This window comes from Chroicocephalus ridibundus, chromosome 1 (assembly GCF_963924245.1).
Source record: "Chroicocephalus ridibundus chromosome 1, bChrRid1.1, whole genome shotgun sequence".
NCBI lineage: Eukaryota > Metazoa > Chordata > Aves > Charadriiformes > Laridae > Chroicocephalus > Chroicocephalus ridibundus.
Window position 1 is genome coordinate 34542490 of NC_086284.1, and position 24235 is coordinate 34566724.

The 24235-nt window shown below is 46.3% G+C and overlaps 1 protein-coding gene across 4 annotated transcripts in view; it reads left to right on the forward strand.

Annotated features, from left to right (window-relative positions):
* Positions 1-567: 567 nt before the first annotated feature.
* The window catches only part of LCP1 (lymphocyte cytosolic protein 1), a 50827-nt gene continuing 27159 nt past the window's right edge, over positions 568-24235 (forward strand). The window contains exon 1 of one of the 4 annotated variants that reach the window (XM_063334605.1): positions 568-674. The gene's annotated coding sequence lies outside the window, so the exon portion shown is untranslated. Of the gene's footprint in view, positions 675-16809; positions 16952-20083; positions 20340-24235 lie in introns of those variants that run through there. The other 3 variants (XM_063334613.1, XM_063334598.1, XM_063334622.1) reach the window with 3 other exon arrangements.

Sequence of the window (24235 nt, forward strand, 5' to 3'; positions counted from 1 at the left end):
GAGGCCCAAAACTGAACACAGCACTCGAGGTGGGGCCTCACCAGTGCCAAGTAGAGAACAATCACTTCCCTAGTCCTGCTGGCCACGCTATTCCTGATACAGGCCAAATGCCTTGGCCACCTGGGCACACTGCTGTCTCACATTCAGCCAGCTGTCTACCAATACCCCCAGGACCTTTTCTGCCGTCCAGCTTTACAGCTTTAATTCATCCATGTCTACCTATCCCTGACAGGCCGCTCCGGCCCTCAGGCTGGGAGCTGAGGCCTTCTCTGGGCCCAGACCCCCAGGAAAATCCACCTTCCTCCTTCCACAGGTCCCCCTTCAGCCACAGGCCCCTGGCGTCCCCCACCCTGCTGTAAGGGCACCGCAGCCCCCAGGGAGGCTCTGGGGCAGCCGAGGGGTGCCGCTTCCCTCTCACCCCCCGCCTCTCCGCGGCTCCTCGCCTCAGCGGCAGCCGTTGCAGGCGACGCCTGACAGCAGCACCCAAGGAGGCGTGGCCTGGCGGGGCGTGGCCGGGCGGAGTGGGCGTGGCCGCGCGGCGGGCGGGCGGGGGGGCGTGGCCACGATGGTGGGCGTGGCCCGGCCGGTGCCGCCCGGCGGCGGCGGGAGCAGGCGGAGGGGGCCGCGGCAGCCCGCCCGCCCGGCAGCGCCTGTTGCAGCGCCGCTCCTCGCCGGTAATTATTCTCTGCTGTTAATTATTATTATTATTATTATTTCCCTTCCTTTAGCGGGGGCGGGCGGTGAGGCTGCGGGAGCCCCGGCGGCGGGGTTCAGGAAGGGGGTCCGGCGGGCGACCGGGCGTGCGGGACCGCGGACCGGTACGGTGCATCCTCGGAGGGGCTAGAAACCGGGATCGGCTGCTGTTGGTGTCACGCTCCGCCCGAGCGGGCCGGGATAGCAGGTGTAAATGCGGCGCTCCGTACCGCAAAGTGGGTCGAGCTGAGCCAAACCTCTGCCAATTAGTGTCGGAAAGATCATTAATTTCGGAAATAGACCCGGCGCTGCAGTCCTGATTTCCGCAAAGCCCATTTGATCGAGCGTGATGGAAATCTCGCCTGGGTATAAAGTGTGTTGTGAGCGACTCTGAAATGTGGAATAGGGCAGGGAAGGGGACTGGACAGGACAGGGAGGGGTGGGACACCGAAGTGGAGGCAGTTTTAGCATCTCTCTTAGCTGAAAATGATCTCATTAGGTTGCATTTAGGGACGGATGAGGAGTCTGCATCTGCGTTACGAGAACACTGACCACCCAGCATCGTTTTCTGTGCCAAAAACTGCTTAGCTGATACATCTAATCCTAGTATTTATTTTTTAAATTCCTTTTTGTCCACAGGGTCCCGCTAAAGACAACTTCTTTATAGTGGTAATAGTTTTGAGAATTTCTGCAGGGCATTTCCTTTGCCTCACTATGGAAATGAAGAAGCTGGTTTGCATGTTGCAGATGACTCTGCTGTTTGTCCCCTGCCTGCAAGGTTAACGTTTCCCTACCAGGCTGGCAGCAATCAATTCCCTCTCTTGCCTCTGCTTCTGCTCTGCCTTTGCACATCCTCCACTGGGTAAAGTGAGTGGAATAGGCTGAGGGAAAAATTTGGATGTCTTTCCTCAAAAGAAACTGCGTTAATGCAATTAAAGGTATGGCTGCAACATGCGTAATAGATGCCAGAGGGGCATTATTTATGTAACGCACCAAAGCATTTACATTTTTTTATGTAACGGTCATTCAAGAATCAATATTGTGCCCGAGTGATTTATTTTATCATTGGCTTTTGTGCTTACTGGTGTGAGATTCAAAGCAAAACGTCACAACGAAGAAATACCCGTTACGTGCGCGCCATGCGGCATCGCGAGCTCTCCTCCATTAGGCTGTAAGCTCGTTTGGGCAGGACCTCTGGTGTCACCATCTTTGCGCAATAGTGATGGTTGTGTCTCCGCCATGGTGCAGCCACCCGCTGCGTGATGCTCGGGACTGGTGGGACACCTCACTTCCCACCCCCACACCCCTTTCTGAAGCAGAATTGGAGTGTTCATGCCTGCCTTTGGGTATGACCAGGGTGAGCATCCACATCTGGGAGCCCAGACACACTCCCGAGTCCCCTGGTCAGATGTAGGCGTGCACAATGAAGATGACACCCTGATGAAGGCTAGAAGGATACCTGAAGGATACCAGAATCCTCCTACTGAAACATTTTGTATGTGTTTGTGCTATTGACAGTGAAATACTGGGTTGCAGTCTTCCCTTAGAGGTAAATGTGTAATTTTATGGCTGGCAATAGGGATAATCCAACAAACCCTTGCCAAAATTTTTAATTTTTCTTTGCTGGAGCACTGACTTCCTCAGGGTTAGTAGTCTCACCAACATGTAAGAAGCCAAGTGTTTGGCAGATGGGACATCGGGTCAGCCCAGGTACAGCAGATGATGGTGCTGCACTTGGGTTTGGCCAGGTCCTTTCTGCCAGGTACCTGCAAGGGAAGCCTTTCCTGAAGTGCCGTCTCATGGCTCTGCAACGGTGTCTGTATGGGCCAGTGCTAGGTAGTATGTGGACCCCAGACTGAAAATCCAACTTTTCAAATACCAGAGCGTGATTTAGGCTTCCTCTCTCAAGGGCGTTTCGCATCCTGTGTTCTGCAAGCGACATGAAATTCTGCTCTTGTAGGGGCTCCTGGAAAAATTTCTCCAGGCTTGAGTGGGAGTGGGTTTTTCCTGCTTTCAGATGAGAGGAATAAGGTGGCCTTTGTGTTTGCAAGATCAAGGCCTACCTTCTTCTGTTTCAACATAAAAGACAGTTACAAGAGCTGTGCTTAAAACACCATCTCACTCAAAGGCTTGTGTGAGCTTTCCCTGGTGGGCAAAGAGCCTTTTTCCATTTTCTGTTCCAGAACCTTCCCACGGCAATGGCAGGGGCCGTGACAGCAACTGGGTGGTGGCACAGCCATCTGAGTGGGTCTCTACTGTGACAAGACACTTGGGAGGGCCTGTGGCCCAGATCCCCAGCAGTGTCTGGCACTGGTTTCCATTGGTGATCTGTCTTGGGTGACTGGTTGGACGGTGCTTCCATCAGCTGCTTCCAAAATTATCCCTTCTATTCCTTTAACAATCGTTAAGACGTACTAATTGTGAGTGAGGTCAGCAACAGTGGCAGTCCAGTAACAGAGTATGCTATACATGTTATTCCCGAGTTAGAAAACAAGATGAACCTCCCTTTCCCACACCACCACATCACGCGGTGCTTCCTCACCGTTGACGCTTTCTCTCTTGCATCCCATCACCATCTCTATGACAGACCTGCAATTCCTGAATTTTCTCACGTGCAACGCACACCTCAGGTAGCCCTTGCTAAAAAAATAAGTCCTCAGAAAACTCACACACTTCCGATCATCCGTGCAAGGTTAGAGAAAGGAACAGCGAGGAACCATAGCCAGGGTTGTGTTGGGAGCACGTGCCGGGAGATCATGATGAGGAACTCGGAGATAAACGTCTTATGCTCCTCTGCATTCACATCTGTAACCTGTACTATTGCTAAATAACCAGACTTACATATTTATCTATTTTATAGATAACCTGCAGGTTTTTCTCATGAAAATACAATACTTCATCAGAAATTATAGTCTCTTCCTTGTTATTGGAGAACCCACGTTTCCGTTTTGAGGGCTGGATGAAATAAGTACCAATCGTAACAGTGTGGGTTGGCAAAGTGGAATCATTTTCACCAAGAAGAAGCTAGGACCATGCTGCTAGTCCTCCTACTGACCTTTTTAGTACTGGCGTCATAGGGAGCACACAACTGGAAAACACACAAATTGGTAATAGCATTACAAGGTGGACTTTGGTAATAGCATTACAAGGTGGACTTGAGCGATGGTTTTCTAAATTGATGGTGGACTCTGCAAAGAAAACATCCGCTTCTTTTCTCTCAGTATTTTGCTTTTTTTCAGGCTCTCCCTGTGCTGCCAGTGGGCAGAGACCCTCTGGAGAATGCCCGAGCAGAGCCCCCATCCCAGACAGCGCTCGGGAGCCCTGAAGTTTGTCCCACTGCGTGCATGCTTGGGAGCCTGAGTCGGATGCGCGGTGTTAGGGAAGGGAATGCTCCCCATGCAAACATCTGCAGCCTGTGGGCTTCCTCTTTTCCTTCCTACATTACCTAGTGACCTGGTGACCTTTAATAGTTACAGTGCATTCATTTCCTTCTCACTTATGGGAACACAGCTAGTCCAGTTTCCTTCTCTCTTATAGGAAAATAGCTAGTCCACTTAATCGGCATTTTGAATAAACCTAATTTATGTTTTAATCTGCTTTAGTTATATTTAATCTGTTTCTATTGTGATCATCCTTATACTTTTTTTAGGGTTTCATTCTGAATCAATATTGAACGTATTTCCCTAGTTAACATTTCCCTAGTTTAAAATATATTTATCTTTGTTCTTTCATTATTGAACCTTCAATATTTACTCTTCCTTTCCTGTGGTGATGTTTTAGCACTGGTAGACCTTTATTAGATTGTGAAGGTACAGCCTTGACTACTACTGTTTCAGGAAGCCACTGAAGTTGTTTTGTAGGGTTTTTCTTAAAAGAAAATCTCAAATCTCAGTCAACACATTCCATTTTGTTCTTGCAAGCCCTTATCCTGCAGAAAGCGGACCATTTTAGATGGGAACACCCGTACGTATGAGTTAAATAAGCATGTATGGTTTTACATCAGAAAAGTTTCCTTCCTCGTAGCATTGCATTTTAATGTAACCCTCTGAGCATGAGATTTGGGTAGATGAACTCCAGAGGTCCCTTCCAGCCAACATATCCATGCTCCTTTCTTCTCAGCCTGTTTAAAACTGGGTACCACAGGATGCAAAAGCGTGGTGTAAAACTCTAATGTCGAAGTATCTGGGACAGCAGAGAGGCAGCCCGTGCCTTTCACGTCACACTTAAACCAGCGAGTCCAAAAGTTTTTGGAAAAGGAGGTCAGCATCATTTCTGGAACTGATTTCCCCAAAGATAAGGCACTGTAAAACTACAGTGAAGAGATATTTGTTTCAGAGACCCATGTATTTTACAAAAGTTTTTGTTCCTGTAAGCAGAAATAGCCGTATTTCTTATCAAAGTGGAATTTCTTTCCTCATTACAGTTCCAGTCACCATGCTAATATGTTGCCTAACCCTGAAATAAAAGCAGTTTTGTTAACTTCCTACAAATGTTTGTTGCCATGTTGGGATTGAATTGCCTTTCTCTCTCAGGGCAGGAAAAAATAACAACAAACGTATCATTTTCTTGTGTGTAAAAGGGAGACAGTGTGCTGGGTAAGAGTGGAATTGAGTGAAAAAAAATCAAAAAAAAGCCAGAGTTACTGCTTCTTTTTTTTTTAATAATAGTTATATGGTCATCATGTTAAATAACAAGGAAAAATGCAAACCCCAGTGTCTGCTCTTAAGCAGAAGTCTCAAATTGATTCACTGAAGACATACCTAAAAATAGCATCTTTAGAAAAAACTTGTTTGTTTTGTCATTATGTAAAGAACATTGTCTAATTTTTGTATAAAAAAGTTTCTGAGTGATTGACCCTAGGAAGTTGTCGATATAATTTTTATTCTATTGCTTATGGGAAGAACTCAATTTCAGTGTATCTTGCAGACAAAGCTTCTTTGCATTTACAAGAAAATAAATAATTAAATAAATAAATTATGCTATATATAAAAATCTCTTTACAAACTGTACAACTTTTACCCTACTTTTTAATTCGAAAGCATCTGTACTCCTAAGTGTCAGCAAACTTTTCTAGCATTTATGCCCTGTATCCAGTCCTTGCTTGCCTGACATTCTGTGAAGAGAAATATGAAATTCAGTTTGTGAGATTTTTATAGAGTCATAGAATCATAGAATGTGTTGGGTTGGAAGGGACCTTTAAAGGTCATCTAGGCCAACCCCCCTGCAGTAAGCAGGGACATCTTCAACTAGATCAGGTTGCTCAGAGCCCCATCCAGCCTGGCCTTGAATGTCTCCAGGGATGGGGCCTCCACCACCTCTCTGGGCAACCGGTTCCAGTGTCTCACCACCCTCATTGTAAAGAACTTCTCCCTAATGTCTAATCTAAACCTGCCCTGCTCTAGTTTAAAACCATTGGCCCTCGTCCTATGGCTACATGCTGTTGCAAACAGCCCCTCCCCAGCTTTCCTGTAGGCCCCCTTCAGGTACTGGAATGTCTCTATAAGGTCTCCCCGGAGCCTTCTCTTCTCCAGGCTGAACAACCCCAACTCTCTCAGCCTGTCTTCACAGGAGAGGTGCTCCAGCCCTCTGATCATCTTTGTGGCCCTCCTCTGGACCCGCTGCAACAGGTCCATGTCCTTCTTGTGCTGGGGGCTCCAGAGCTGGACGCAGTACTCCAGGTGAGGTCTCACGAGAGCAGAGTAGAGGGGGAGAATCACCTCTCTGGATCTGCTGGCCACGGTTCTTTTGATGCAGCCCAGGATGCGATTGGCCTTCTGGGCTGCAAGCACGCATTGTTGTCTCATGCCCAGCTTTTCATCAATGAGTACCCCCAAGTCCTTTTTCCTCTATCACATCAAATGTTAATATTATCATGAAATATTGGTTATAAACTCTTGAAATGTATCTGGCTCCTATTAGCTTTGGCAGACTATTTTTCTCTTCTTCCCCTCCCTATATGTTTGCTGTCTTTATGTACAGGCAGGTGCCATGACATTGCTCCTCAGTTTTTTCACCCGTGTATCCAGGCCAGAGTTTTCAAAATAAAACTTGGATTTCAGATTACCTAGTTTAACACATGAAAAAAAATAGAGCAGTCTCTGGAAAGCGCTGAGCAGCTCCCCTCAGAAAGCTGTACTGTACTCCTTAAGGTCCCAGGGAAGAGTATGTACCCAGGCTTTCTGGAAGACCTGCAGACTAGAAGTTCGTGGAAGTCCTCAGGTTCTGGATCTCAGAGTTCACCCAGTTCCACTCGGGCTTAGAGAAAACAGCTAAGACCACACAACGTAAGTGGAAGTAGCTTGAATTACATTTTGCAGGCACAGTGAGGTCATTTGCATGTTAGTGACTTGATCAGCTTAGCTGTAATGAGTGAAGTTAAGCAGAACTGTGATTAGCACAGGAGATGCAAGCAGGGACACGCAATGAGCTCACAATGTCAGAACGTTTATTTTTGCCTATGGTGAATTAAAATGAAGTAGTTTATGCGTTATTTAAAAAAACAAACTTAGTTTCACCTAACAGCTCTGTTTTAAAATATCCACCTTGCCATTTCTCCATTAGCGTGCTTTCCCATCGGCTTGGACCCTGCTCATCGGCGGGGTCCTCACCAACTGCTCTGCGGTAAGGCTAGGCAGAGTAACTCCTCGCTTGGACGAGCTCCCCTTGCTAAAAAGACCAAGAATCAGAGGAAAGCATCCTCCTCACCAGCTACCCAAAGCCAAATGCCTTGTCAAGCTGGCTGGTGGGGTTGCCCCCGTAGCAGAAGCCATCTCTGAGTGTGGGAACAGGCTCCCCTGAACCTGGTGGGAGAGACCTGTGGGAGCATCTGCTGCCTGTGAAATGGTGCAGTAATAACATAGACATCGCACAGATAGATGGTTGCAAGGGGACACTGGGGCAGAGGAAGTAACACTGTGCTACTCCCTTCCCAACGAGGTGGGGTCGTCGGCTGCTGAAGGTCTCCCATGCTCATGGGAGCGTGTTTCTCAGAACTGACACCAACCATAAACTCTTTGAAAAGAAACTGTCTTCGAATACTCATGTCGGTAGGAAGCCTGATATTTGCAGAAGTTGTTGGGTTTTGGGTAGTACTGGGGGTGTCAGTACGCCCAGGGCATATGGGACAAAGAATTAAAAAAAAATTCCTGCAAAGAGAAAATAATGTTTTGTGCATTGTGCTTCTTGACGATGGTAAATGCTGTACAGGATGAGGCAGTAATCTGTTTCTGCAAACGCAGTTGTTACATTGTCTGTTTGCCTCAGAGAGACTGATAGATCTAAAAAGAGATACCAAAGGAGAGAGATTTCCGAGAAAATGAGAAGGGGATGTGTAGTCAATCAGAGAAGGAAAACATCCTTACTAAAGATCCTTTAGACCCGCCTTCAACAGGATGACGCATTTTACATCTGATTTCTAGTACCAGAAGGAATCAAAATCAAAATATTTGTTAATATTAATCGCATTTTTTTTAAAGAAATACCATCCTTCCCCTGCCTTCTTTTCATTTTGGGTGTTCATTCAGTTAAAAAAGCAGTGCAGTCTTAATGCCGTGATATACCAGTGAGTCCTGGTATTTTTGTGTGGATGCCACACACGTAGCTGAGAAGACAGATTTTCAAGCCAATTCAAAATCAGCCCCCAGGTGAGGACTGGCATTTTACGCTGATTTTCAGATAACCCCTGCTGGCTGCCCTTGCTGCAAAGCTGGGAGTGCCCAAGCATTCAACTTTGTGTGCGGTTCTCATTTGCATCCCGGTGTCCAGGCTTCACCAACATCAACTTTCACGATTATCTGCCTCACATTAGACCAGCAGAAAGTCGGAAGAGGAAGGACTGTCCAATGGTTAGACCACTATTTCAAACCGTGGGAGATCTCTCTCAGATATGTGTATTAAAAATATGTCTTTCTTTAAATAAGAGAAGTAGAATACATTAGTCGGCGTCAGCATGGTTGCTACCAGCATTTGAGCTAGCTTCTTTAAGAAAACCTAGGTATTTCTGCACTATTCTACCTTCAGTGCCTACATGCCCTTAGTTAAATGCAACCAATGGTAACCAGAAAACCTAGTAGCTGCAAGAGAGGTATCCCTTTAGGCTATGACCACCATGTATCTGTCATGTATTTATCCTATCATCCTTCCTCTCAGAGGCTTTCTTGGGATGGGATTTGAGGACTCTCCTGCATTGGCCCAGGTGCACAGAACCCATGCAGTGGCGTGTCCCGGAAATTTTGGACAGAAGCACACAGCCTTTCCTTAAACGTTCACTTATTTTGCAAGGGCAGGTAGTAAAAGCTGTGGTTTGTGGCTGCAGATACCTGTGTGCTGGGAAGAAAGGGAGACCACAAAGCTTTGTGGGGAGGCTGCAGAGCAGCTGGTACACAGGATTTTACTAAATGCATGGTAATTTCTCTCATTCATGAGTCAACATCTATTGCATCCGTTGCTGGAACATACCCTTGGGCGTAGAGTAGCTGGAGCATCATAGTTCACATGCCAGCTGTCCTCACGGTGCCTCATTCATGCGGCCATGGCCAGCAATGCAGGCGTCCCTGAGCTTTAAGTAGAACAAGCCCACAGTACTGAAATCTCCCCGGGGCCTGGAAATACACTGGTTTTTAAAATGAAAGGTAACAGCTCTTCAGCCATGGAGGAAACTGAGATTACAACATACAGCTGAAACTACCGAGGAGATGTAAACAGGCTGAACTAAATCTAGTCTTTGCAAAGGCACATGAGAACCCTCTTGTTCAAATGCGATTTGCAAGTTGGAGCCTGCAGTCAAGGACGCACTTACAGTATCAGCGTGCTGCACAGGAGCACGGTGGGTCTGTCTTCTCTGTGAAATGAGTCAGGAGAAGATTGGTTGGTAGGGGGTAGTTGCAGGCCACCAGAGGCAACCACCCCAGTTTTTCTTCCTCTTGCAGTGGGAGGAACAGCTCATGTGCGGAGGAGCAAGAAGGACCAGGCAAATTGGTGGGATTTTCTTCAGTGTGAGATCTTTGTCTGGCTCTGCTATAGTTTGGCTGTCCGGTGTTTCTGACAGCTAAAACGGATATTTCATTACACACTACTCAGTCATGTAATATGTAACTCTGTGAAGAGCTGAAGAACATATTTTCTTATACCTAAAACGTAAACACTTTCCACACTAATGCTTAGAAAAGGATTTAGAGTTACTGTCATGTAGGAAACTCTTTGCTGCTCATGTGAAGCTCATAACTCACCAGGTGGGAAAAGGCAAAGAAATGCCTGAAGGAGCGTTAAACCAGCCAAAGCAAGTTTAACCAGCGGACAGACTGCTCCTGCCACTCTTGGCACTGAACCCTCTTTCCCTTGAGCCATTTGGTGGTTTGTGCTAATCTTTTACCTCAGTCTCATTGCACCTCACCTGTGTGCCTGTCCTTCAGCCCTGGCTAGGAAAGGGGATTGAAATAAAAACTGAAGATGCTCCTGCTTTCTTCTCCACCTACCCTTTGCAGCTATCTGAATGATGGTGGTAGAGCAAACCAACCTTCTGTCTGTCTCGTGTATCTGTTTTTTCTTACCTCCCTCTCTGTTTTGTCCGGGAGAGTGCGAGCCCTTTGAGGAAGCTTTCTTTCTTATCCTTTGTCTGTCTTCATTCCTGGAACCACAGTGCCTGGGCTCCAGGAGCTCTGGTAGAAACCAGCCCTAGGAACAAAGAAGACACAAAGATGCGAAGGGAAGAATAACTGAGCACCCAGGAGCGTTCCGGAAGAAAGATTCCCATCTGCGTTACCCATTCCTCTGTGCAAACTTGAGGTTGGTTTCTGGCCAGCATTCACAGTGACTGAGGCCAGTTTCATCCCTGGGCAGTAACGTGGTACCTGGTCCCGAGTTTTGGAGTCAACTCCATGGCCAGTCTGTACATATGGCCCGTGGCAGCACTTGCCAGCCACATATTTGCCACCAGCTTAGAGGGCGCTTGCCGGTATTACCGGTGAACATCACTCCGATAGCATGGGGCTTGTCTCCTGACTCTGCCCTGCAGAAGGCCCTGGTTTATAAATTCCTGACACCACTGACCAACACACACACACAAGATCAAGACAGTTTCGGAGTTTTCATTTGCTATTGAATTGTTTAACGTTTCAGTTTCCCCTGTGCCTCTTGAATGCTGTGTCAAAAGAGCAATTAAAGTTTGTTTCAAGTTTATCTAACACTCAAGAGCTAATGTTTCATGTTCGTTTCCAAGAATAGTTGTTTAGGGGCTCTTTTGACTCTTCTGACATTTGAAAACACACCTGATGACTTTGCCTCATTAGCTTTTGGTATGCATTGGCCACAGCAGCAGAGAAAACGGAGCAGCTAAGTGAGGATGAGGAGACGAGAAGCTCCTCTGCTTGTCTGGGGATGTGCTCTGCCCATTTTCCGGCAGTGCAGGCAGCTCCTGTATGGTACCCACTGGTGGCAACACAAGCAGCATCTGTGTGAGCAAACTCACACCACCCGATACACATCTGACACTTCACTCTTGGTACTTGCTTTCTAGTGGTGGATCTTCCATCATCTCTCTGTGTTCTCTCAAAGGTCTTTCGCTTTAAGCAGTCAGCAAAGTTAAAGTCTTGTTTTCTTTTTTACAATGTGTGCCTCCTGTATGATTCCTAACTTAAGTATCCTAATATAGAGAGTCTTCCTGACCATATTTTAGTCAGGTGCTAAATAAAGTGCTAAAACTTGTCCAGGCTGCCTCAAACTTTTGTTCAGATGTGCAAAACCTTGCAATTTAGCCACTGTTAGTGCCAAAGTCCTGATACTGCTCTATATAGACTTCCAGAATAGGAACATCTCTTTGGATGAATACCCTTCAACTCTCTTGCAGAGCATAATCACACCTCTTCAACCTTATCTCAGCTGAGCTTCCAACCTTCTCTCGAATGAGCTTCCAAGACGTATCAGTGCCAACCACTAGGATAGAAAGGTCTGACCAGCAGGATGGAAAAAAAAAAAAGCAAGGAAAAGCTCTGTTTTGCTTATTTGAGATAAGCAAAGCTGATACTGAAAACATGGAAGGAATCATAACTGTGTTTTTATGGGGCTTGGGCTGAAGCAGAATTACGGCTACGACCAGCTGTAATTGGTGTTCATGATTGCTCAGGCAGAGGGGGGCAAAAATGTCTCACCCTTTCCAAGCTTTTTCCCCTCATATTTGTTGGTTTATGTATGTCATGGAAGGGATTAATCCCAAATGCAAGCTCTGACTCAGAGGTTTTCTTAATTACCATGTAAAAACATCTAGATTAGTCGGGAAGGAGGGTGGCCTTGTAGGCGTTCCTTTTCCAAAAATAAAGGTGCACCTCGTAAGAGTTTGTTGGGTTCAGGACCTTTGCGGAAAGCCTGACCTCAGATACCTCCCGTGTTTAATTTCCATACTAATGCCCCCACCAAGAAACCCCCCCAAAAAATCTTTTTGTGTCTTCCTGCAGCTTTAGTCGATGCAGGACATGTTCCTTCTGAGTGAAAGGCTGTCACCCAGTGTAGCACACAGTCAGCCTAACACTGATTTTTATTTATTTTTAATGTGCTGTAGAAAGACAGCAAGTTCCTCCTAGGAGAAGCAAACTTCCCCTCCCAACAGGGAACTAATAACTGCTTGTACGGGTTTCTGAGCAGCATTTCAAGCCGTTGACCCTCAGGCTTGGAAAATGCAGCCAAGAGGCTGCAAAAAGAAGTGGGGTTTCTGAGCTGAATAACCTTAGAAATATTATGAAGAAGGCTGGCAGAAGAGCATCTCTAGGGCAGGAGTCAGGGAGTGGGGAAATGGCAAGAGGTAGAAGGAGAAAGGGAAAAAATATAGAAAATGCGCCAAGGGAAAATGAGAGAATAAAGGGAAACATGCCAAAAAAAAAGAGGAAGAGATACAGGAATACAGCTTTTAAAGACGCTGAGTGAAAAAAAAAAAAAAAAGAAAAAGAAGTTAAAAACAAAGCAAACAGACTAAGGAGGTTAAAATTCCCAACATTTAAAAACATACAAAATCAAAACATAGCGGTAGATCATACAAGGAGGTATGTACGCAAGTGTGCCTGCCTGCACACGACGCTTTGTTCAGTCCCGCAGGTGTTTGTGCGCAGATTTCTGTCTGGATGCAAAGCAAATTGGATTATTCTTTTCTTGGCAAAAAGCCAGGTGTGGAGAGTTTGTTCAGGAGAGCAGCTTCATTTGTAATCATTGGTTTGTATCTTGTTGTGGTTCGTTTTTTCTGCGGCCCCCCCCCCCGTCTTTGCCCCAGTTTGCAGCAGAAGACGGGTACTTGAAATTCTGGCGGTGGGATGGTGGTGCCTGGGTTCCCAGCGGAATTGGTTTATCTTTGCTGTGACAGGCACCTCGGGCACAGGGCAGAGCCCTGCGCCCACGTACTGGGGAGGGAAGGGAGGGGGCCAGGGGGAGCCCGTTTTGCTACCGTGCCAAAGCCACCTACGTTTCACCCATCAAAAATTGAGTCAGATTGAAGTTGTAAGTGGAGCAGATGAATGAGAAGGTTGGTTAACTATGGGACAGCTTTTGCCAGATCCAGGTTCTCAAAAATCACAACTTTGTTTCCCCCCAGCTTTGTGGAAAAAAAAAAAAAAAAAAAAAAAAAAAGTCATATTTATTATAATTAAAAATAAAACATTTTTTTCCATGTGTTTCTCCACAGTTTTTACTGCATTAAGCCCCGGGCCAGCTGAGCCACCGAAGTCACGTTTTCATACTTTCCTCCCCCTCCCCCCCCAAGGTTAAATATTTCCTGAAAGAAAAACAGAACAGCTAGAAAACAGATTTTGGGCCAAGTTCAGGGTCTAACGAAGACTCCGGTTTTCACAGGCGTGCAAAAAAAAAAACAAACACCACGCGTGGGAACCAATATTGTTGTAACAGCTCCTGCAAATGACACTTCCAGACTCATATCCTTCTGGAAATGGGTTTATCAGGTGGGCTGGTCCCTGTTCAAGAGGCAGGAGTCGGGGACTGTGCTGGGAGAGCCAGGGGCATGTGCCCTCCTCTGGTGGCAGTCGGCCCCGGGGGCAGGCCACGGGATCACGGCCACTTGGTCGCAGTGGCCAGGCTTTCCCAACCTCTTCTTCGCTCCCCCCACCAAGTAAAACCTGAGGTTAGCTCAGGCACCGTTATTAATATTTCACTAGTACTCCCCGTTGCAGCAAATGGATGGTTCTGCTCAATAATTCATGGCTGGGCGTAGCCTATTAAATTTGTAGTGGGGTGTACACTTTCATGTTATTTATTTATCATTGCTTTCATTTTAAAGGTCGTCCCCCCCCCGCCCCGCTATTTCATTTTTCACTTGCTTAAATGCCTCTCCTTCAAAGTTCAGACTGCTTGCAGGAAATTAATCTTGTTCCTTGTGCCTTTTAAATAAAGCTAAGCTCTTACGGCAACGGCCTGGGCCTGGGCCGTAAGGAAGATGTTCAGACACACTCTGTCACTTCAGCGCAGGAGATCTCTTTGAAGCAAGTGACAACTGGGGGACGTTGGTACCAAGTCTGACAGCCTGAAGTCCATCCGTGGCCTCAGAGCTATCTGGTTTTTGTTCAACAGGGGTGTTTGGCTCATTCTGCTGAGGGACCAACCTGCTCCATGCCCAGCAATTGGTCACTGCCCCATCTCCTCCTCTGCCAGAAGGCACTGATCTCTCCTAGGGCCCTGCATGTATGTTTTGGGGACTATAAATCTTTCTAGGCTGATCGTAGGTTGTAACCCCTGCTTAGGAGTGGTCTGTTGCTTTGCTTTGTGGAAGCTGTCTACTCAGAGATTGTTTGATCTTTGTGGCTCATCTTGATTCCTAAATAAGACAGCCTGTCAGCGAAACCGAAAGAAAGATTTCTTTAGAAGACTCAAAGACAGGTTTTCAGAGTTAAGGGTTTGGAAACCAAAAGCTGCACAAGCATGTAAAATCATGCACCAGTATCCCAGCCTAGGTTTAACAGGACATTATCATAGAATCATAGAATGTGTTGGGTTGGAAGGGACCTTTAAAGGTCATCCAGGCCAATCCCCCTGCAGTAAGCAGGGACATCTCCAACTAGATCAAGTCGCTCAGAGCCTCATCAAGCCTGGCCTTGAATGTCTCCAGGGATGGGGCCTCCACCACCTCTCTGGGCAACCTGTTCCAGTGTCTCACCACCCTCATTGTAAAGAACTTCATCCTGATGTCTCATCTAAACCTACCCTGCTCTAGTTTAAAACCATTGCCGCTCATCCTATTGTATCCTTCTGGCTGTTCCTGTGCCCAGCTCCAGGGAAAAAGGTGAGGTTTGGAGAGCCACTGCTTCTCAGAATGACCCCACCAAAACCACGCTTTTCAGTATGAGAGAATTTCTTTTTACATGCCTCTATCTCCAGATGTGCCACATAGCCTAGATGTCCCTCCCTGCCCAAGTATCAATGCCTTTTTGCGGGTTTGTGCTGAAGGTTGCCAGATCTGCTGTGTAGCAGAGGTTTCCCTTCATTTTCTTCACACCTGTGTAGGCATGGGCCATTACCCTCCACGCTGTCTTCTCCCTCCTCCTCTGGCTCCATGCAGCAGCTCTGCAGGGCGCTGCTGGGAATGCCAATACAAGAGGTCCACGGGGGTCGGTGGGTCCTGGTGTGGAGGACGGTGGTTGCATGGTGGTCAGAGATCCTGTACCCGAGTGAGGGAGAGCACGGTGGCAGACTCCAGCTGGAGGTGAAGCCCTGCGGGGGTAGGTCTGCCCCATCCTTCCTGCATGAATGGATTGAGACATGGAGCGAGGTGGTCTTGTTGCACCAACAGATATTCCTGATAGTATGATTCCACCCCCAAAGGACCCTGGTATCCGTGTCGTGACAAGTTCGGTGCGATCACCCACCATTGCTTTGCATTCTCGAGGCTTTTTCTGGCAGATGTAATGCAGGAAGAATACAGCGTAAAAGGTATTATTTTCACATGCATTCTGCCAAGCCCTCAGTCTTTATCACCCTCTCCCCTGCAGAGATCACACGTGGCATTTCAGGATACATCGCTAACGTAGGCAGTCCCAGCAGTGGGTCAAATTACCTCCCCCCACCTGAGCACATGCCATCAGAGTAATGACCCCCGCTTCACAAGGACTCATTTACCTTTCAACAGCATTTAAGTTCTCAGGGTCCATTTTCAGAAACGAGGCAGGCATTTCAGTGCCTAAATCACTAGTGGCTGCGGGAAGTGTCACTGACTTTAATAGGAACAAGAACAGGGTCACACGGAATAAAGGTGTGATTCAGACCGCGTCAAACTGTAGCGGGAATTAGATCGGGTCCTCTGTACTTACGTAAGAGCAAGATATTATTTGTTTAAATGAGATCACTTTTAAATAATTTCCATTAATTTTGATTTGCCCTAGTTTTTTGTGGACCAGGAGGTTCCCCTCAAAAGGTTGGTTTAAAATTGTGCTGTCTTTAAAACAAAGGTACTTTGCAAGGTCTGCAGGAAGCTTCCACTCTCAGCTTGGACGCTATGTGCTGGTGTCCCTGCTCTGCTCCCCACCACGCCCGTCCCATCCTGTGTATGTTCTTGGATGGAGGATATGTCCACAACCCGTGACTGTATCAGCAGTGGCAAGGAAGGCGTTGCATGATACGAATGTGATTTTGCACAATAGTGCCTTTTGGAGAAACTCATTGCCCGAAGCAGAAGCAGCCTGCAGGAAGGCGAAAATCTCGGGAGGTGGCTGTGGGAGGTTACAAACACAAGTGCCAAGAGATGGGTGTGCCTGAAAAGGCCACCGAGGGAATACCCTTCCCTAGTTCCCACAAAGAAATTGTTCACTTATAGCAGACCCCAACTCCCTCCTTGTTTGGGGATCCCTGTAAACCCCCTCTGGGCTGCCAAGTAAAGTGAAGCTGCTGTACCTCTTCTTAGGCAGATGTCCCAGTTCATTCATTGACGGAAACGGGATGAATGGTTCCTGCAGGCTTTTTGGGTTGCCGCTTACCTTGCTAAGAAATACCCAAGCTTGATGACGGGAGAAAGCGGGCAGTCGCCGCCCTTCCTAAGGCTCCCCAAGGCCCCCGGGGGTGAAGGGGAGGAAGGTGAGAGCAGGCCAGGAGGAGGGATTGAGCCCACGCTGCGCTCAGAGCTGCGGGGCGCTCGGAGCTGCGGGGCTGAGGCCGAGGCAGAAGAGGGGAAAAGCCGAGGAAGGCGTTGAAGCCCTGCAGTGATACAGCCTGGCGGACCTGCAGTGAAGCGTGGCTGCGTGGCACGGGCAGCAGGATGAGAGTGTCAGTGATGCAAAAGGTGCATGGAAAGACAGGTCCTTCAGGCACGGAAAGGATAAGGGGTAAAGCTTTTGAAGTGGTGACAGGAGAGGGGAAAGGATTGTTTCTGACCTGTTCAGCTGCGGCTCAGGGGCATGGTCTGTTTATAATTATAGTCCTCCCTCTGTGAGTGTTTAGACACAGTGACTGTTAATTTATGGTACTTAATTTGTAGACAATCATCTTGGCTGTTTCCTAGTCTTTGCCTGTAACTGGAGGAACACCCCTCCCTAACTCTTCTACCTTTCATGCAAGTAAATCTCAAAGTACCTGTGTTTGGATTTTGGCCCTAAGACTGGAGCTGTAGGTCAAGTGTATTATTATATATATATTATTATGTTATGTTATGTTATGTTATGTTATGTTATGTTATGTTATGTTATGTTATGTTATGTTATGTTATGTTATGTTATGTTATGTTATAGTATAGTATCGTATAGTATATTAGTATATTATGTTCAGCCTGGAGAAGAGAAGGCTCCAGGGAGACCTTATAGCAGCCTTCCAGTACCTAAAGGGGGCTACAGGAGAGACGGGGAGGGACTCTTTATCAGGGAGTGTAATGATAGGACAAGGGGTAACAGTTTCAAGCTGAAAGAGGGTAGATTCATATTGGGTATTAGGAAGAAATTCTTTACTGTGAGGGTGGTGAGGCACTGGAACAGGTTGCCCAGAGAAGCTGTGGCTGCCCCATCCCTGGAAGTGTTCAAGGCCAGGCTGGATGGGGCTTTGAGCAGCCTGGTCTAGTGGGAGGTGTCCCTGCCCATGGCAGGGGGGTTGGAACTAGATGATCTTTAAGGTCCCTTCCAACCCAAACCATTCTATGATTCAATGATTATTCTAATGCCGGACAGTCATGGACACTTAATATCACAATACATCCTATTGTAACCCCAGCTAACCATAAGCATACTTTATTGCAAAATACAAGCTATTTGTATTGAAGAGTTACGATTCAACACAATTCTAGGAAATCAGTACTATAATGATTGTCCCATGTAAGAAATTACATTAGAGAGATCATCGTCATATAATCATGCATTGTCAGCAATACCGCAAACGAACATCCCACCAGGTACAGGTAGGAGTTACCTATTGCACCATACCAGTTAAACGTATTTCAGTGCTGCCCAATAAAATTGTTATTTGTATGATGCTTCAAGGATTCACAGTGTAGAATTTAAATAGTGCGTTGTCGTGACAGGACTTCGGCCGGGGGTATGTGTAAAGACTACTTAAGTTTAATAATGCTTGGTGAGACAGCATCATTAGGTATACACAGTGGCATTCCAGTAGGTCATGAAATAAGGCAGAAAAAGGAAAAGGGATTCATGGTTCATGGGGCAAATATATCAAAATCTTTTGTTTATACTTGCCTTATAAATCCGTCATACTTTAAATCTCATCGCTGCTGTCCTTGTATTTCTAAGCCTGTTCAAGCAGTGGTTTAGGCTGGTGCCTATTGGTATGTACTGGTATGAATCAGTGCTGTGTACTAATGACACAGTATTGAGCTCATTCTAAGTGAGATGAATATAAAATATCATACGCTAGGGTGGAAAATCTGAGTGCCTCACCTACCTTCTGCAAAAGCTAAAATAACTCAAGAGAGGACATTAAGAGTGCTTAGCAAACATTTCTGGTAAGGAAACACCCACCCTTAGTTTTCCTGTGCAAGTAAGATGTTAGATTTAAGGCATGCATCCATTTGGTGACCTCTTCCCTATCTCAGAAAAGGTATTGCAGCGTTCAAGAGATGTTGTGAAGAGCAATAGAAATAATTAAGGATTTGAAAAAGGTCTGTAAGAAAAAAGTTGGGGCAAACCATCAGGCCGGTGTTAAATATCCTAGAAAACCAAGAAGAGGAGCCCCCGCACAGTCTATCAAATAATGAAATACCACAGGGGAGGTATTTTTCTGATAGAAGGACGTCATCAAAAATGCCTGGAACATGTTTCAATGTAATTCTGAATACAGCAATGTATGTGCGCTTCAAGGATGGATCTTAACTATGGAGATTTGTTCAGAAGAAGGTTTTCCTGAAGCTCTCTACATCAGCATGTAGCTGATAATCCAGCTGGTCTGATGAATCGTGAATGAAACCTTTTTCATTAAAGCCATCCAGTTTTGGTTATTTTTTTTCAGCTGCCTGTTTTCAGAGGTAAAAGCATGGAAGTTGTTAAAAAAGCTGAAGGATGATTCTTCAGCCTGTGGAAAGTAACGGGAATTTTGCTGTTAAGGCAGGACATTTCTTAAAATCCCCATGGGGTTGATGAATCACTTTTATCTATAGATGTTGTGTTTTCAGTTCCGTTACACTGCGTCATCCAGGTTGAAAGACAGCTAATATTTGCATCTGTCAAGCACTTTTACACTTGACTCTCCATGTAGCTGGGAAACGTGTCCTTGAAATTGGTGTTAGTGTGAATAGGTGATGTGAGGAGCACTGTGTCCTGTTTGAGGCTCTCCTGTACAAGAAAGGCTTTGACAAACTATAGAGAGCCACCAGGGTGGTCATAAGCTGGAGCACACAAGGTCCTAGAAGAGGCAGAGAGGGCTGGACTTGTTCAGGCTGGAGAGGAGAGGGCTGAGAGGGATCTTCTTGGTGTCTACACCTACCTAATTGGAGCTTATAGAGAAGGTGGAGCCAGCCTTTTGTCAGAGGCGCGCACCGAGAATAAAAAGAGCAGAAGTTGCATCAAGGGAAATTCCAACCACATGCAAGGGAAAAAAGTTTTCACAGGGAGGACAGTCAAACGTTGGCAGAGGTTGCCCACAGGTGCTGAGGAGTCTCCATCCCTGGACACACCACCCCAGGTGCCGCAGCCTTAGTTTGCAGCCAGCCCTGTGTGTTGAGCGCGGGGTAGGACTGCAGACCTTGCTGCTCTGCAAGTCTAAAATGTGGCTGCTTTTAATTGACAAAGAGAGAAGGTGTTTTGTGCATGCGTGTGTGTGTGTGTGCACCGCATGTTCGCAGTGAGAGAGAACAGAACTAAAGAAGGGTAAAGCTGAGAGGAAGTGGTACACGCCAGTGGCCCTGTTGTAGGAGTAACGTGGTGAAGAGCGAGACCAGAGAAGGGTAATGTCCTTATAAAGACAAAATCTATTTCACAATGACGTTTTGTCACCAGTCACTTCCCTCTCTGGGCTCAGTCTTGGGCTTGCAGTCTTGGGCTTGACTAGCGGCTCTGCAGAAAAGGAAGATTTTCCTAGTCACGCAGCAACCTGTTTCGACATACTACTGCGCCGTTTCCCAACCTCCAAAAAGTTTTATTTTTCTTTTTAAAAGAAGTTCTCCCCTTTCCATTGGATTTGCAGCTGTCAAGCAGTTGCTCCGGCCGTTTGGACCCCCAGCTTGAGCCCAGGAGGTAAGATCACAGCACCTGCTGGTTTTTTTTTTAGCAAGCCGCCCTCGTCGCGCGTACGAGCAGTTTAACTGCACAGGAAATTGTGGTCACCGTGAAAAAGCAGTGCAGGTTCTGCATTAGCCTGAAGCATTTTCCAATTGTCTTGTGCACGGCTTTTCTACCGACCTTCAGGAAGGTGTTTGAGGGATGTAATTGGGCAGAGTGGTCTTTGACTAAGTGGAGTCGTGGTCTTTGGCTGAGTAGAGTGGTGGCCTTTGAGTGGAGTGGTAGTCTTTGAATTTGCATTTGCTGGCATTTCATTAGTTTGTCAGGGTGTGATAAAGTAAGAAGCCCTTATTTATATTGCAGAGTGAAGCCCTGGAAGAGGGTAGTCCTTATTCCAGTGATGAAAAACACGGATTCATAAAGCTAATGTATTTTGTCCCGTATTGTTTACAATACACTCTGCTGCCTGTTAGGACATTCACACTAGGCTTTTATAAATGTAATTTTACTCTCCAGAGAATAAATCAAACTGATGGAGCCTGATTGTAGTAGGGACTTCTGCTTTAAAAATGGTGGTATGTGGTGGTCCTAGCATTGTATTTGCCTTTTAAGATCTTGACTGCTGAAGCTGGTCAGGCTTGTCCCTTGTCTTCTTTAGGATTTCAGCTCAGGCTGTAGATGAACTGTGACTTCTAAAGGTCTACAGACATTTTAGGTGGTAGAATTGTGAACAGGAGCCTTTGGGCTTAGCTTTTTGCTCTGTAAGAGCAGTAGACTTGCTGGTTTTGTCAGACAGTGGTTTCCTCAGCATGTGCATTTGGTTTGAACACTTGTCTGTACAACTGACCCTTAAGCCTGTGAGCAGCTTGACTTTTCAAGCAAATGGGACCTTTGTTAGGTCTTTGTTAGTTTAGCTGAAGTCACAGACAACATTGGCAAGCTTACCCCTCACTGCTGCTGATATCAAGTGAGGATGATCTCTAGCAAATGGCAGGCGAGACTGTGCCATCAGAAGTGCAGATGGGTGCTCAGCAGATGGCTGTTTGATTACCTTGATAAAAGTAGATCACGCCCTGAAACCTCTCATGGAGAAAAACTCCAGCATGTATCACCTTCCTCCCTTCTTGCTCATCATGCCGGAGCAGTTTGCCCTTCCGAGATGGGGCCAGAGGGTCTGCAGGGGGTCAGGGATGGGGCTGGGCAAACTCTCCTGAGAGGACAGGAGACGTGGAAACCCCCCTGTGTGGTGGGAAACTCCATCAAGGAGGGATGCTAGAGCCAGGAAGGACTGGGAAGTACCTGCCTGCCTGCTGGTAGAGAGAGTGGGGATTTCTGCTTCAATCCTGACCACGAGGTCCAAATTTACTTAGCTCCGAAGCTGCAGACAGTGCTCACTCAATAGGTCAAAAAATAGGTATTATGCTGCTGATTTTGAGTCTGCTTCCTCAATTGAAATCAAGTAAGGGTTGGGACTAAATACTGTTATGGCTTAAAATGTTTGAGAACCTATATGAAACTCACTGTACTTAAATGAGTCCAGTGGTCTAGCGTACCATGCACTCCATCGTGCTGTATTATGCTATCAGGGTTTTTTTTTTATCCTGTTTCCTTCTGATTTCAGTCATGAGCAGCCTAAAATGCAGCTGTGTAGCACGGAGCAGAGCTATCTTGATAGAGATCCTACAGTGAAAGTCATCACCATATGTTCTTTCTAAAGTATGAAAGAACTTTAGAAAGAGGTTGAATAAAGGGGAAGGAAGGAGATGGGGGAGATTGGGAGAGTACAATGCATTCAGAAACATAGCTGATTTTCATACTTTTAGCCCTTTCATGCAAAGCAGCAGACTCCAGTGAAATGCTGATACAAAACGTAAAATATTTATCAAAATGAAAAATATTTATGAAAAAAACCTGAAACAGCATTTAGGATACTGCAACCAGCTGTGCTGCAAGATGGAGTAGGGGGCTCTGCATCGGTCACTCTGTGCATCTTTGCAGTTATCGAAGGGGAAAGCTGTAGGGTGGGAAATAAGTCGGTCCATCCCCACCCCCCCCAAAGGTGAGACCAGCGGGTGTCCCAGACATGGAGCCAGCACCAGCGGAGAAGGATACCTGGCAGTGGGGACTCAGGGACCACACTGTAAGGCCAAATTATTCTTCAGAGGAAAGGAGCATGAGAGGACTGTTCCTCCTGCTGCTCCAGTCCCTGCTTTGGTTCCCCATTACATACTCGGCTCCCAGAGTGGCACCACTGCAGGAGGGCGTCCCAAGCAGCAGGACAGCCCGTAAGGAGATCTATGTTGAGATGCGTTCTCTGTTTTCTGGTCTGATTTGGTGGGTGGAAGGGACTGATCACTCAGGGTCTTGCTAAGCCCCTGTGAATCCCTGCTGAGCTGAGGGAGGAGTCCTGCAGAACGGAGCACAGGACACAACTCCCAGAATGGGAGCAACAGCAACAGATTCATAAAACCAGGTGGAATCAGTCAAATGAAAATATACATTTGTATCTAAAAATAATATATCCATCTCCTTTTTACAGCTGGAACATGTTTTTAATATTTTCCACGCACAGAGGAACTGTTTTCTGGCTAACAAGCTGGAAACGGAGTCCACGTTCTCCTTTTCTTGTATCAGATACCAGGCTTCCACAGGGCATTTGGGACTGAGTCAATACTTTGTGACCTGACCTTCTGCCATTGGGCTGCAGTACGATGACTACCTCACAGGAATAAGAAGAAAGGCTTTTCTCTGTCTGCCCCAGGGTTTTGTGCCCCATCCGCCACCCCGGTGATGATGGGGCAGAGGCTGGGTAACTCCTTGTACCTGTATCCAAAGCAGCCCCTGTAGATGCTCTCGTCTTCCCCCATTCCCCCACACTAGTTAGCGAAGGTGGAACTGGGTGGGGCAGGGCTTTCCTTGCCAAATCGGACATCTGCTGGATGAATGAAGTTGTTTGTCAGTTTGGCTTTGTTTGAAAACCAGCTTCGGGGGGGCGGGGGGGGAGGGGAAAGAGAGAGAGAAAAAATCACTGGAAAGCATTTGAGAATCAAAATGTTCCTTTTTCTATGCGAAAATGTTTTAATTTAAAAGCTAGCTAGCTTGTGTTGGTAAAGGGATAGAAAACCTAAGTGACACAACAAAAATGTAGTGTACTGAATCCATTTTTTCTTAAAAAAAAATAATCTACAGACTTTGGTTGAAAAATAATATGCGCATATATAGTGTCTCCCTGATAGGATGTTATCTGACACATAAAAGGCACATAAAGAGAGTTATTTATGGGTTCACAGCTCTGCTTCTTCAATGTCTTAATTTCCTTGAAGGATTAGCACTCCCTGCCACTGAGTGGTATATTGGAAAGAGATCTCCATTTCTCTGCAAGCTCTGTGGATTTTCCCTTCCTGAGCCCCGGTTGACTCATATTTGATTTAGGACTCGGGCATCACATTGACAAATAAGGTCCTTTATAAAACGGAACATTAAGGAAATAACTCACGGTCATCACCATGTTGCTTTCTGAACAGCAATAAATGTCTTTTCTCTGTGTTTCTTCAAATTGTATACAAAATAAAATATGTGAAGTGCAACAGCTTAACAATTCCAGTGCCTGCGTACACGGTGAGATTTTGCTGTTGCAGGCACCAGTCTTTTAAAATGCCTTTGAGGCAGAGAGTGTAATTTATTATGGGCTAAACGGTGAATCTTTATCACGTACCAGGGAGGAACTATTTGCCATAACTTCAGAAAGACTCCTCTCTGTATTTTGTATGCTGATTTAAACAGCAAGATCCCACCCAGATTGAAGGTACTGTAACATCCAAGTTCACATCGCTAATAGAGCCAAGTATGTTTGTGTCTACTTTAGGATTTAAAATTTAACTCAGCATCATTGAGGAAATGAGAAAAAGCTC